At 42.1% G+C, this 14,719-nt stretch overlaps 1 long non-coding RNA gene across 1 annotated transcript; it reads left to right on the top strand.

The window, feature by feature from the left end:
- The first annotated feature begins 2,119 nt into the window (after positions 1 to 2,119).
- LOC123333255 lies at positions 2,120 to 3,945 on the top strand. The gene is made up of 2 exons (XR_006550497.2): positions 2,120 to 2,740; positions 2,853 to 3,945. It is a non-coding gene; the product is annotated as an uncharacterized LOC123333255 (long non-coding RNA).
- The last annotated feature ends 10,774 nt before the right edge of the window (positions 3,946 to 14,719 follow it).

Here is a 14,719-nt window from a genome sequence, read left to right on the forward strand (position 1 = left end):
ATATACCACCACCTCATTGCTTTCTTATACCATCTTACTCACAACAGTTTTAAAGCTTACCTGTCAAGTGTGAAGGCCACAACAACAATGTCATTTCCATAAAGAAATGACTTCACTCAAAGCTTCCCTTTGAAGTCTTCTTTCTGTCTGGTGGTCAGCAGCCTTTGTTCTTCAAATGAGAAAGGCCCAAACCAATTGTTGCCCGGGTTTGCTCCTCTTTGCATGTCTACTGGATTTATACACGATGCCTCATTCAATCCTGTGCCTCAAGCCAGAAACTGGGAGAGATCTATGACCTCTCTCTCTCCCTCAACTCTCCTATCCATCACCAAACCCCCAACTAGTTGATCCACTTCCCTCCTCTTCCATCATGCCAGACCTTGTGAAAGCTCCATCATCTCCCACCTGAGCTACCGCGCTGAGTTCCTAATGATCTCCCCAAGCCCAATACCTTATCCTATCTGCCTTCCATTCTCCCATCACAAAGTAATCATTCTGTAGTAAATCACTTCACCCTCATGCTTAAAACTCTTCAAGGGGTCTTCCCATTGCACTTAAGATGATGTTCAAAATCCTCACTCTGGAGCAAAAGACCTTATGTGAGCACTCCAGGCTCTTCTCACAGTCCCTCCCCTCTTGATCACTGTGTTCCCAACACCATATCCTCCTTAAAGCCTCCCCATGTCTGTCTACAATACACTCATACCTGTCATTCACTCAGCTAATTCTTACTCATGTTGTAGCTGGAATGTCATTTCCCCTGACAGGCCTGCCTCATCTCCCTCTCCCCAAATAACTCATGTTCTTTTTACAGTCATCACCAATTATAATTATGTATTTCCTTGTTTGCCTATTTATAAACCTCTCCCTCAAGACTTTCCAGGAAAGGATGGACCGTGTCTGTCATCTTCATCATGATATACCAGTGCTCACCACAAAGACCAGTCCACCATGAGCAAATATTTGTTGAATGACTGACCAAACGCACATCCCTTCTTGTTGTCACTCTGTTTCCCTCTTATAAGCTTTGTCATGAGAGATGCTGAAGATGATGACCTCTCTGTACATTTCTCACTTCCTCAAGAGCCCTACCTATGAAGAATCTTTTGGCTTTGGCCTTGGCAGGCCTTATGTGAAGGTTGTCACCCTCTTGTCACATGTATCCTCCTTTGCCTAGCGATGCAGAAACTTTACGAGTTTGCCAAGGGTAGGCAGGCTTTCCAGAGCTATAAAATGGTGATCAAGAGCTCAAGCTCTAGTGTCACTCAGTACTGAGCCTTGAACCTTGTCTCTGCCCCTTCCTAGCTAATCTGCCTCTGGGGAAGTAATTTAGCCTCAATCTCTTCAATCCTAAAATGGGGATAATGACAGAACTTAACTGGTAGGTTGTCTTTAGAATTTAAGGAGGTAGCAAAGGTGAAATGGCTGGTACAGTGCCAGACACATAGCAAGTGTTTGATAAATACAATTGGTTTGCCATCTACCTCCACAGGGATTAAAGTATGCGCTGCTGCAGCAGCTGACCAACACTCCATGAAAGGAGTTCAGGTTGGAGAGGTGGAAATGAGGCACTCTGTGCTCCAGGAAACTAGCAGGATAGATCTTCAGATAGATATTCTCAGGGGCTGATTTTATGAGCCGGATTCTTATCTCTTCTCATATTTAGAAAAACACTAAAATCCTTCATGGTGCGACTATTTCTCGTGACTATCTGAAGTTTCATGAGGTCAGCAGAAACTTTTCTACAAAAAAATATGCACTTGATTGCAAGTACTCCCATTACCAAAATCACATATATACTGTCCTTCCCTCCTACCTCTTTGGAACAGTTTCTCAGCGCTATCTGAGGTGCTGGGCTGCAGTCCTCATATTGCCCAAAGTAAAAAACTCTCATCTCTCACCTTGTGCATTTTTTTTAAGTCAACAAATATTAGCTCCTATTGTTATGTTTCACTTAACCTCAGGAGGAAAGTTCAAATACCAAGGTCCAGGACTGGGGAATTTCTGAGGAGGCTTTTTTCTAACTCCCTTCCCATTACATTATAGTCTACCTACCCTATACTTTGTGGTCCCCAAAGGTGGCAACAAAAATGTGATAGATTTTAATTGTCGATCCTGTTCAACTGAAGCTGTAAGCAGATCTGAAATGTAAAATCTAGCAGTATAAAATTGCAGATGACCATTATTTAAACTGGCAAGATGAATCGAGTTTAGGAATAACTAAAAATTTTAAAGTCAAGTCACTCTTTCCTAGAGAGTGTTGATGCACTGGCATTTGGTGACAGCTCCATAGAGAACCCTAGTAGGCAGAGAGGAGGTGATACTAACCTTTTAAACAAAACACACAATGTCTTGGTTACTTAACATTCCACTCCTACCGCCCTCCCCTACTTCCCGGCCTCAGCAACGTGGTTTTAAAATGAGAAGCACACCGGATTACTCTGTGTAGGTGGTGGAGTGGGAGGAGGTGAAATGCAAGCTTTATTTTCCCGACTGCTTGTCATCCAATTCCCCACTTCCCTCTGACTTTCATGAGTGATGAGGTCATCCCGGCGCAGGAAAATCAAACTCCTATTTTTCAAGCCCAATAAAGGCCGGCATTGTATCCTGCGTAAACAGAGGCCAGACGGGTAGGGTGGCAGGAACACGAGCGGCCCGCCCCCTGGCGGTCGCCTGAGGCAGTCGAGCCCTGCACTCCACCAAACTGCGACAGGGAGGCGGAGAGGCTGCGAGCTAAAACGTAAGTTAAAATTAGATCAATAGTCAGCTTGGCTCTCTCAATCAGCGCATTGCAGGGAGAGCGTACAACCATCTATTTATAAGCTAAACCCAGTATTATCTTCCTCTTTTAGGACGCAGAGATCCATTACAGCCGCGGCAGGGGAGAGGATGCTGCAAGGAGATGATGCACGCCACGGTACAACCTCGCTGGCTGGTCCCGGCTTCATCTGGCCTCAGATCCGCGTGGGGTGGGCAGTGGGAGGATACACTCCTGCAGTTGGTGGCAGCACTGAGCTCTGCAGAACTCATTCCCCTGGCGGACCCCTCAAGGACTCACTCCGCCCACTCCTTAACCTGTGTGGAATCCTATGTCTGTTTAAACCGACAGGACCCGAAAGGAAGAACCATCATGGGGGCGGGGGGCCTCCTGTAGATGCAGAGAGGCACTGGCCGCTTCTAACCATCCAGAGCTTGACTGCCTGTGGACTAAGGTTTCTAACCTAGCTTCCCTAAGGGACTGTGTTACTCAGGCCTCGCTCAGACAGTTGCTGTAAATAGCTGCAAACTCCCTTCTCCCACATTTACAGCAATCTGTGTGATTGCATGTATAATATTTAAGACTTTGGTGAAATGTCCAGGTGCTCCATCCAGTCCCTGACATACTGGGATACTGATGACATTCCCACTTTCCCCAATCGGTGGAAGTCATTTCCAATATATAAAGAAATGCTCACACCTAGCTTTTGTGTTCGGAGAAGGCAATGGCTGGCACCCCACTCCAGTACTCTTGCCTGGAAAATCCCATGGACGGAGGAGCCTGGTAGGCTGTAGTCCATGGGGTCGCTAGGAGTCGGACACGACTGAAGCGACTTAGCAGCAGCAGCAGCAGCTCTTGTGTTTAAGTTGTCAAACTATTTTCGGTTTTTGACAGATGCTATAGACAGAGGCAAAATCTGATACAGCACTGCCTCCTCAGAAGCACAAGATCAAGTCTTAGTTCTGGGGGTAAAAATTTAAGCATTCTAGTCTTAGATGTGTGCACAGCATGTTTTATATGATGTATTTATGTATTTTTCTTAATTTTTTCTATTATTTTTAACAACTTTCTTGAATAACCATATTTATCATAGAGAAACTTTAAACAGCCAGAGTATTTTAATATTAGCTTCAATATACATTAGACATATTTGTTGTTTGACATTAAAGGATTTTGAAGTAAAGATAGAAGCTGAAACATTCTTCCTTTAGAAACAACCTTTTTCTTCCTCACATTCATTCTTGTTGGCTCCGCTCCAAAACATATCCTACATCTGTCCCTTCCTCCCCATCTAGACTGCTTCTAGTTTAGCTACAAGTCACCATTCGTTATCCTTCACCTGGATAAAATAGCATCTTGTCTAGGCTTCCTGGATTTTCTTTCTCCCCACTGCAGTCGACCTGCTCCACTTAGCAACAAGAGTGCTCTTTTAAAGCATAAATCAGATCTCAGATTGTATCTCTGCTCTTTGTAAAACCTTCCCTGGCTACCCATTGTAATGGATTAGACCCCAAAGTCTTCACCACAGCCAAAATGCAGTGTGTGAGCTGGCCGGTCCACTCCCACTGGCCCCTTGTCATCTCACCACAGCTTCTCACTTTCTGTCAGAGCCTTAAACCCACGAGCTCCTAGCACTTGCTTTTCTCTCTGTGCAGAACTCCCTTTCAGAAGATCTTCTCAAAGCTGCCCTGTTGGCACAGCTCCAGTTTCAGCTCAGATATCAGAGGTATCAGAGACCTTAGCTGACCGCCCTCTGCTCCTCCAGAACTCAGGATCACATCACCTTGTTTTCTATTCAACACAGCAGTTAACTGGAATTGGACTGTTTATCCTTTTTCATGTATCAGAAGTTGGCCCCAGGAAAACAGGCTCCCTATCTTTCTTGTTCACTCCTGTCTCTTTGGGTTGTAGAACAGTACCTGGTCCACAGCTGGTATTCAGAATACAGTTATTGTATAAATTATTTGATGTGATTTCCTGATATCTACATGCATAGCATTGTGCATATTCTCCCTTGAATTGTATAGTTATTTTTATACACATATGCTTCCTCTTCTCAAGTGTGAACTCCTGGAAGCAGGATCGTGTTTCATCCCTTTTATTCTCCATGGCCTTATGGAGTCTGGCACATAACAGATATTTAAAATGTTTATTAGATTGAAATGCAATAAATGAATAGGTAATAACCTGATATAATATGACTTTACCCCAGATCTAGTTTTCATCAGGGAAAATGCAAAAACATTATGCTATCCAAAGGAGTAGATTGTTGCTTTGATCCTTGTAACACCCTACGCCCCCACCCCAACACTTATTTTCAAAGAACATTCATATTCATTATTTTATTTGATCTTAATACCAGCTCTGTGAGATGGGCCTTTTGATCCATACTTTACAAATGTAGGAACTGAAGCTCAGGGGCATTAACTGACTTGCTTAAGCTTGCACAATGAATATGAAGCAAAGACAGGGCTAGAGACTGCTTATTTCAAACACCCACATATATGTACACGTAAAAGTTTACACAGATATGTCCGCATTTGCCAACGTCCTCCCTTCTCAACCACATTTATGATATGGATCCAATGGGATCATAAATGCAAAGTATCTTGAATGGAGTTTGGCATATGACAGGCTCCAAATAAATGACCATTCTTTCTTACCTGCTCTATGGTTGCCATAAATCCTCCATCCCAATAAAGAAGAATGTGTCTATCTTCACTTGTTCTTTTTATTACTAGACTGATTTCCAAGTTCCTCCTTATTGTGAAATATTAATGCGTCATATTAATTGGATACTTTCACAGATCTGAGCAGGAGCAAATGGATTTTTGCTAACTGGCAACCTACTGCTCTTTCATCTTCTACTCTGCATACAAACCAAGGAAAAACATTTGTGAATATCTGTCAGAACACAGCTTGGCTTAAGTTATACAGTTCAACATCAATGAGGAAATGGCATAGTAAATGCCAAGGCTTATCAATCATGAACATACACTAAACAAAGCACAGCCAGAATGGTCAAGTAATGTGCAAAATTAGTTTTACAGTAGGCAAAATAAATCAAGAGCCTATTCTGACTATTCATTCAATATTTATTGAGTTTATTTTATGTGCCAAGCTCTGTACTCAGTACTGGGAATACAGAGGTGAGCAAAATTGATGAGGTCCCTAGCAATACAACTCTAGTAGAAAAGATAGGCTCAAACTGAAGAATCACACAACAGAGATCAGTGTTGTAAGAAGGCAGAACATGAGAAATGACAGGGAATTCAGGAGAATTCCTTGAGGAAGTAGTGACTAAGCTGAGCTATGTCTTGAGTTCAGGGGTGGTTCCATGCCTCCAATAGTTACTAAAGAAGGAAGAAGAGGAAGAAATAATCAAATAAGTAAATATTGGATTGGCCAAAAAGTTTGTTTGTGTTTTCTGTAAGATGGTGCAGAAAACCTGAATGAACTTTTTGGCCAATCCAATAATACTAGTAATAAGAATATAATGAGTAACTTTTAAAACTCTCTTATTTAATAAATATTCTTGAGTGCCTACTATGTGTCAGGTGGCTGTCTAGGTGTTGGGGTTACAGCATTGGTCAAAGACAAAAATCCCTGCCCTCATGGACCTACGTTGTAACGAAGGGAAGGCATATGATAAATGAATAAAGAATTATAATAGAAAGGAATGTAACATGGTGATTTCTGCAAAAAATAAAAGCAAACTAAGGAAGTAAGCTAGGGAGGTGGGGTGAAGTGGGTAGCAAAGTGCTATTTTTCATAGTGTTGTTCCATCTGCCTTCCCTGACTAATATATTTGAAGAAGACCCAGCAGCGGTAAAGGAGCAAGCAGGGGGGGGGGGGGGTGGTCTGAGAAGTCTGTGGGTGACTGCGGAAGGAAGAACTCTCCAAGAGGAAGACTCTGAGAGTGCAAGGACCATGAGACAACAGTGTTACTGACTTGTTTGAGGCAGTACAAGGAGGCCAGTGTGCCTGAAGTGAGCAGAGTAAGCAAGCGGTAACTAGTAGATGAGTTCGGAGGAGGAATGGATTTTAAGGGACCTCGGAAGTGACTGTAAAGATTTTAGCTTTTATTCTAAGTGCAATGAGAAGACATTGGAAGCTTTTGAGCAAATCATTGACATTATCACACATTTTAATAGTCACTTTGGTTGCTGGGTAGAGAGCACCTACCTTTCACACACAACGGCAATGTGTGATATCTTAACAGGTGAGTTCATTTCAACTTCACAAATCTTAAAGTACCCGTTTTACAGGTGAGGAAATCGAGATGTATGGAGTTTAGGTTTAAGTACTTACTCGAGATCACATGCTAAATAACAGGCAGAGCAGGAATTAAAAGCTAAGAATTGTAATTTTAGCACCTAAGTCGTTAACCACAGTATTAGAGACTGGGCTGGTAGGTGATGGTGATTATAAAACAGTAACACCTATCATTCACTGAGGGTCTTCTGTCCTAGCTTTTATTGTTAGTTTTATTTCATTCTCACACAAATGCTAGCGGATAGGCCCTATTGCCCCTTTAATATAGATAAGGAGAGAGAGATTCAGTTAGTCAGTGAACATAAGTAATCTATGTTCAAACAGTTTATAATTAGAAGTTGGAATTCAAACCCAGGGCACTTCATCTCCTAGGCCTTGTTGACTACGAGATAAGTACGTCAAGGTTTTAAATATTTTTGTTATAGAGAACCTTTAGAGATTCCCTGGTGGTTTGGTGGTTAGGAATCTGCCTGCCAATGCAGAGAACATGGGTTCGATTCCTGATCCAGGAACTAGGATCTCACATGCCACAGGATGGCTGGTCCCATGTGCCACAACTACTGAGCTCAGGTGCTGCCGACTGTCGAAGCCCAAATGCCCTAGAGCCAGTGCTCCACACACGGGGAGCTGGAGCCAGCGCCCCGCACACGGGGAGCCGCTGGGGCCAGCGCCGCGCACACGGGGAGCCGCTGGGGCCAGCGCCGCGCACACGGGGAGCCGCTGGGGCCAGCGCCCCGCACACGGGGAGCCGCTGGGGCCAGCGCCGCGCACACGGGGAGCCGCTGGGGCCAGCGCCCCGCACACGCGGAGCCGCTGGGGCCAGCGCCCCGCACACGCGGAGCCGCTGGAGCCAGCGCCCAGCACACGGGGAGCCGCTGCAATGAGAAACCCTCACACTGCAACTAGAGAAGGCCCTCACACGCCAATGAAGACCCAGCAGAGCCAGAAAAAAGAACCTATAATTGAATCACGTACTCTAAAAAATTCATTCTTTTTTTGATTGAAATGTTTATCCCATTTATTTATGTAATTATTGAAATAGTTGGTTTACACTATTCTGTTTCTTTAGTCCTCCTTTCCTACCTGCAATTGAATTAAGTATGTACATTCCATTTTCTCTTTTATTAGCTTTTTATTATAATTTTTGATTTTCTTATAGCTTTCCACCTAGAGAATCAATATGTCTTTCTAGCTTCTCAATATATATCCTAAGTTAGTATTTTTGCCACTTCACAAGTAATTCAAGAACTTCGTAACAGTTTAACTTCATTTAGATCCTCAAGTTCTCTGTGATATTATTTATAATTTTACTCCTTTGTTATGCTGTCATAAGTATTTCTTTACTTTTGTTTCATAAAGTCAATATTTTCAAATATTTATACATATATTTATCTGCTATAGTGTTCTTTGGTCTTCCCTGGTGGCTCAGATGGTAAAGAATCTGCCTGTAATGCAGGAGACCTGGGTTTGATCCCTGGGTCAGGAAGATCCCCTGGAGAAGAGAATGGCAACCCACTTCAGTATTCTTGCTGGAGAATCTGCATGGACAGAGGATCTTGGTGGGCTACACTTTCCATGGGTCTCAAAGAGTCGGACACGACTGGGCAACTTTCACTCATTCACTCATAGTGTTCTTTATTCCTTCCCAAAGTCCAATATTTCTCTGTGGGATTATTTTCCTTTGGTCTGAAAATTTTCTTTTAGTAAATCTTATAGTTGCATTCTCTGGAGACAAAGTCATCAAGGTTTATTTGTTGGAAAGTACTTTTATTTTGGCTTAACTTTTGAAGTATCTTTTCACTTGATATAATATTTTTCTTTCAGCTCTTAAAAGATGTTAAAACACTATCTTCCTGCTTCCATAGTTTCTATTGAAAAGTCGGCTCTCAGTCTTGATGTTGTCACTTGGAAAGCAGTGTATTTTGTTTTGTTTTCCCTTGGATCTTTTTCTCTGTGTATTTACCTTTCATCATTTTGAATATAATGCTCCTAGATGTAGTTTTCATTGTTTTTATTCTCTTAGTGTTCCTTGTTCTTGGATCTGTGGGTTGATATCTTTGACCAATCTTGGGAACTGAACTGACTGATCACTACAACGATTGCTCTTTTCTACTCCCCTTCTCTTCTCCCTCTTAGTCAATTCAGTCACTCAGTTGTGTCTGACTCTTAGTGACCCCATGGACTGCGGGACACCAGTCTTCCCTGTCCATCACCAACTCCCAGAGCTTACTCAAACTCATGCCCATTGAGTTGGTGATGCAATCCAACCATCTCATCCTCTGTCAACCCCTTCTCCTCCTGTCTTCAATCTTTCCCAGCATCAGGGTCTTTTCCAATGAGTTAGTACTTCACATCAGGTGGCCAGAGTATTGGAGCTTCAGCTTCAGCATCAGTCCTTCCAGTGAATATTCAGGGCTGATTTCCTTTAGGATGGACTGGTTGGATCTCCTTGCAGCCCAAGGGACTCTCAAAAATCCTCTCCAACACCACAGTTTAAAAGCATCAATTCTTCGGTGCTCAGCTTTCTTTATAGTCCAACTCTCATCCATACATAACTACTGGAAAAACCATGGCTTTGACTAGATGGACCTTTGTTGGCAAAGTAATGTCTCTGCTTTTTAATATGCTGTCTAGGTTGGTCATAGCTTTTCTTCCAAGGAGTAAGTGTCTTTTAATTTCATGGCTGCAGTCACCATCTGCAGTGATTTTGGAGCCCCCCAAAATAAAGTCTGTCACTGTTTCCACTGTTCCCCCATCTATTTGCCATGAGTGATGGGATCGGATGCCATGATCTTAGTTTTCTGAATGTTGAGCTTCAAGCCAACTTTTTCACTCTCCTCTTTCACTTTCATCAAGAGGCTCTTTAGTTCTTCTTCACTTTCTGCCATAAGGGTGGTGTCATCTGCATATCTGAGGTTATTGATATTTCTCCTGGCAATCTTGACTCCAGCTTGTGCTTCCTCCAGCCCAGCATTTCTCATGATGTACTCTGCATATAAGTTAAATAAGCAGGATGATGATATACAGGCTAGACATACTCCTTTCCTGATTTGGAACCAGTCTGTTGTTCCATGTCTAGTTCTAACTGTTTCTTCTTGACCTGCATACAGATCTCTCAGGAGGCAGGTCAGGTGGTCTGGTATTTCCATCTCTTTAAGAATTTTCCACAATTTGTTGTGATCCACACAGTCAAAAGCTTTGACATAGTCAGTAAAGCAGAAGTAGATGGTTTTCTGGAACCCTCTTGCTTTTTTGATGATCCGATGAAAGTGGGCAATTTGATCCAATGAATGCTGGCAATATGATCTCTGGTTCCTCTGCCTTTTCTAAATCCAGCTTGAACATTTAGAATGTCATAGTTCACGTACTGTTGAAGCCCGTGGAAATCCTGGAAGGATTTCAAACATTACTTTGCTAGTGTGTAAGATGAATGAAATTATGTGGTAGTTTGAATATTCTTTGGAGAAGGCAATGGCAACCCACTCCAGTACTCTTGCCTGGAAAATCCCATGGACAGAGGAGCCTGGTAGGCTGCAGTCCATGGGATCACGAAGAATTGGACCCGACTGAGCAACTTCACCTTCACTTTTCACTTTCATGCATTGGAGAAGGAAATGGCAACCCACTCCAGAGTTCTTGCCTGGAGAATCCCAGGGATGGCGGAGCCTGGTGGGCTGTTGTGTGTGGGGGTCTCACAGAGTCGGACATGACTGAAGCGACTTAGTAGTCAGATCAGATCAGATCAGAGCAGTCTCTCAGTCGTGTCCGACTCTTTGCGACCCCATGAATCGCAGCACGCCAGGCCTCCCTGTCCATCACCAACTCCCGGAGTTCACTCAGACTCATGTCCATCTAGTCAGTGATGCCATCCAGCCATCTCATCCTCTGTCGTCCCCTTCTCCTCCTGCCCCCAATCCCTCCCAGCATCAGAGTCTTTTCCAATGAGTCAACTCTTCACATGAGGTGGCCAAAGTACTGGAGTTTCAGCTTTAGCATCATTCCTTCCAAAGAAATCCCAGGGCTGATCTCCTTCAGAATGGACTGGTTGGATCTCCTTGCAGTCCAAGGGACTCTCAATAGTCTTGAGAGTCCGAACACCACAGTTCAAAAGCATCAATTCTTCAGCGCTCAGCCTTCTTCACAGTCCAACTCTCACATCCATACATGACCACAGGAAAAACCATAGCCTTGACTAGATGAAACTTTGTTGGCAAAGTAATGTCTCTGCTTTTGAATATGCTATCTAGGTTGGTCATAACTTTCCGTCCAAGGAGTAAGCGTCTTTTAATTTCATGGCTGCAGTCACCATCTGTAGTGATTTTGGAGCCCAGAAAAATAAAGTCTGACACTGTTTCCACTGTTTCCCCTCTATTTCCCATGAAGTGGTGGGACCAGATGCCATGATCTTCGTTTTCTGAATGTTGAGCTTTAAGTTAACTTGTTCACTCTCCACTTTTACTTTCATCAAGAGGCTTTTGAGTTCCTCTTCACTTTCTGCCATAAGGGTGGTGTCATCTGCATATCTGAGGTTATTGATATTTCTCCCGGCAATTTTGATTCCAGCTTGTGTTTCTTCCAGTCCAGCATTTCTTATGATGTACTCTGCATATAAGTTTAATAAACAGGGTGACAATATACAGCCTTGACGAACTACTTTTCCTATTTGGAACAAGTCTGTTGTTCCATGTCCAGTTCTAACTGTTGCTTCCTGACCTGCATACAAATTTCTCAAGAGGCAGATCAGGTGTTCTGGTATTCCCATCTCTTAGTAGTAGTAGTTGAATATTCTTTGGCATTGCCTTTCTTTGGAACTGGAATGAAAATGGACTCAGTCCTGCGGCCACTGCTGAGTTTTCCAGATTTGCTGGCATATTCAGTGCAGCACTTTCACAGCATCATCTTTTAGGATTTGAAATAGCTCAACTGGAATTCCATAACCTCCACCAGCTTTGTTTGTAGTGATGCTTCCTAAGGCCCACTTTACTTTACATACCAGGATGTCTGGCTCTAGGTGAGTGATCACACCATCATGGTTACCTGGGTCATGAAGATCTTTTTTGTACAGTTGTTCTTCTGTGTATTCTTGCCACCTCTTCTTAATAATATGTTCTGCTTCTGTTAGGGACATACCATTTCTGTCCTTTATTGAGCCCATCTTTGCATGAAATATTCCCTTGGTATCTCTAATTTTCTTGAAGAGATCTCTAGTCTCTTCTCCCTCTAGGATTTCAATTATACATGCATTGGATCTTTTAGCTATGTTCCACATGTCTTTTATGTTTCATTCTGTTTTTCTCACTCTTTCCCCACACTTTTGTGTTTCAGTTTGGGTTTTCTTCCTTTTCTTTCTTTCTTTTTTTTTAAACTAATCTTGTCTTTGAATAAAATATACAGTGTTCCACATGCTATTAAACTCATCTAGTGAATTCTATGGTTTAGATAATGTATTATTGTATTTTTCAATTTCAGAATGCTCATTTGATTTTTTTAGCATGTCAGTTTTGTTGAAATGTTTAATCTTTTAATCAGTTTCTCCTTTATTTTCTTTAGTATAATAATCTTAATTATTTAAAATTCTTTTCTGCTAATTACCATATTTGAATTATCTGTGGATATGGTTCTATTGTTTAATTTTTTTCCTCTTGATTATCAATCACATCTTCCATTCTCTTCTCATGTTAGTAATTTTAACTTGTAGCATAAACTTTGAGTATTAAAAGCAACACAAAACAAAAAAATCGGAGAATGCTTGGCTGAAATCTTTTACTAGCAAGGGTTCTTCCTTTTCTCTGATAGGCAGATAGGTAAAAATTGAGTTGGATATGAGTTTGAATTGCAGTATTTTGTGTCAATTCACCTCTGGTTTGTCCCTGTCCTTTGCAGAGAGTTCTTTTGGATTTTCAATTGGAAACCTAACAGCTCCCTGTCTCTTCAGCTCTAAAAGTCTTGGTCATCAGAGGTCTTGGGTTTATAGCTTAGCTTTCTGCTTCACACAGGTTCAAAGTCTGGCAAATGATTTGAGAGGAAGAGCTGTTGTGCATTCATTTCGAACCCATTATTTCTAGTGGGACTGTATCTCCTACGCACTGCAGACTGTAAGAGTTTTTAATTTCTCTTTCTGGTTCAGCTCACATAAATTTTCCCTACCACCTCTGAGCAGAAGGGAGTGAGTCTTACAGTTCTCTAATTCATTATTTCAGTCTCATACCTTCACCAAGGGTTCTGCTGTATGCTCTTTTTCCCAATAGAGTCCTTCTTCTTGGCCTAAATCCAGTCTTAAGTTTGTACCCAAAATGGACAAATGCTCCTTGGGAAGCAAACAGTTGATAATATAAGCTCACTTAGAAATTTTAGTTTATTTAATTATCTTTGCATCCATAGCTCTTCAGTATCTTTAATGATATTCGAAATGTACCTTTTCTTTTTTTTTTCTTTTGCTATGGTGTAGATGTTAGGCTGCTGTGACCTTTTACAGTTTATCCACAGGTAAAAGTCCCTCTCAGATGCATAAAGGGTGAGAAATTTTGGAGTTGGAAAGGACTTTGGCATTTACCTAATACAGATACCTCACTGGATATATAGAAAAATAGATACCAAGAATGGTAAAGTGTTTTATCCTAGACTCCAAACTAATCATGCTAGAAATTAGACCTGAGAAAAGCTTTGAGGTGGGCCTCCTGATGCTAAGTTCCGCATTCAGGGGGACAAGAAGGAGAAAAAGAGACAGAGATAAAAAGAATATACCATGGAAAGGTCTCCACCTGAAAAAGAGAGCAATATTGGAGTCTTTGCTGTAGTCATTCAAATGATCAGCCCTCAAAAATTCATGTTGGAAAACCTAACTAAGGCCTTCTAAGTCAATCATAAAATCTAACATTTGCTTATTTCTGCTTTTCCTACCTTGTTTGAAAACAGGATTTAAAATGGCATGCCAATAATAAGAGCTCCTCCAGGGAAGGTTACAGATGGGGCAAATAGGAAGGATATGTGAAGAGTGGGAAAGGCAGTTATCAGAAAGCTGAGAACATTATCCTTGGCAGAAGGATATTGGTAGCAGATGAAATTTCAGGGTGTTGTGGATGTTGGAGGCTCATGAATTACTCTGCTCAATAGAATAACTGAGACAAAGACTGGATTCATGTCCTCAAAAACATAATAAGTAAATCTTTCTATTTCTTTCTGAAGGGAGAGTTTATCACTGTCATCTTTCTCCCCTCTATCATTGTTGAGCTAATCAAAGTTTGAAAGGAAGGAAAGAGAGTGTAGGATTAATGAGACCAGATTCTGGAACCTGGAGCAGAACAATTCATTCCTTCCTAAGATGTATACACACAGACACACACACACCCCTGCTGCAAGATTCAGGGGGAGACCGATTCCCTTGGACCCAATCCTACCTAAAGAGCTTCTGGGAAGACTTCTTGGGCAGAGCATCTAGAGAAATTGGACTTGTAAGCCATTTTGGCCTTTCATTTCCTTCCTTTTACCTGGAGCAATACCTACAGGTGCCAGGGACACAAAATCTTCTCATTAAGGATGACAGAGCTGGCAGACAAGTTTAGCTGCCCATTCCAGACCTGAATTGGCCTCCCCAGGCTTCTAACTTGTTGTATGAGACAATTAAATTCCTTACTTGGGACTTCAGTGGTTCAGGCTCTGTGCTTCCACTATAGGGGTCGTAGGTTT

The sequence above is a fragment of the Bubalus bubalis genome, chromosome 1 (genome assembly GCF_019923935.1).
Source record: "Bubalus bubalis isolate 160015118507 breed Murrah chromosome 1, NDDB_SH_1, whole genome shotgun sequence".
NCBI lineage: Eukaryota > Metazoa > Chordata > Mammalia > Artiodactyla > Bovidae > Bubalus > Bubalus bubalis.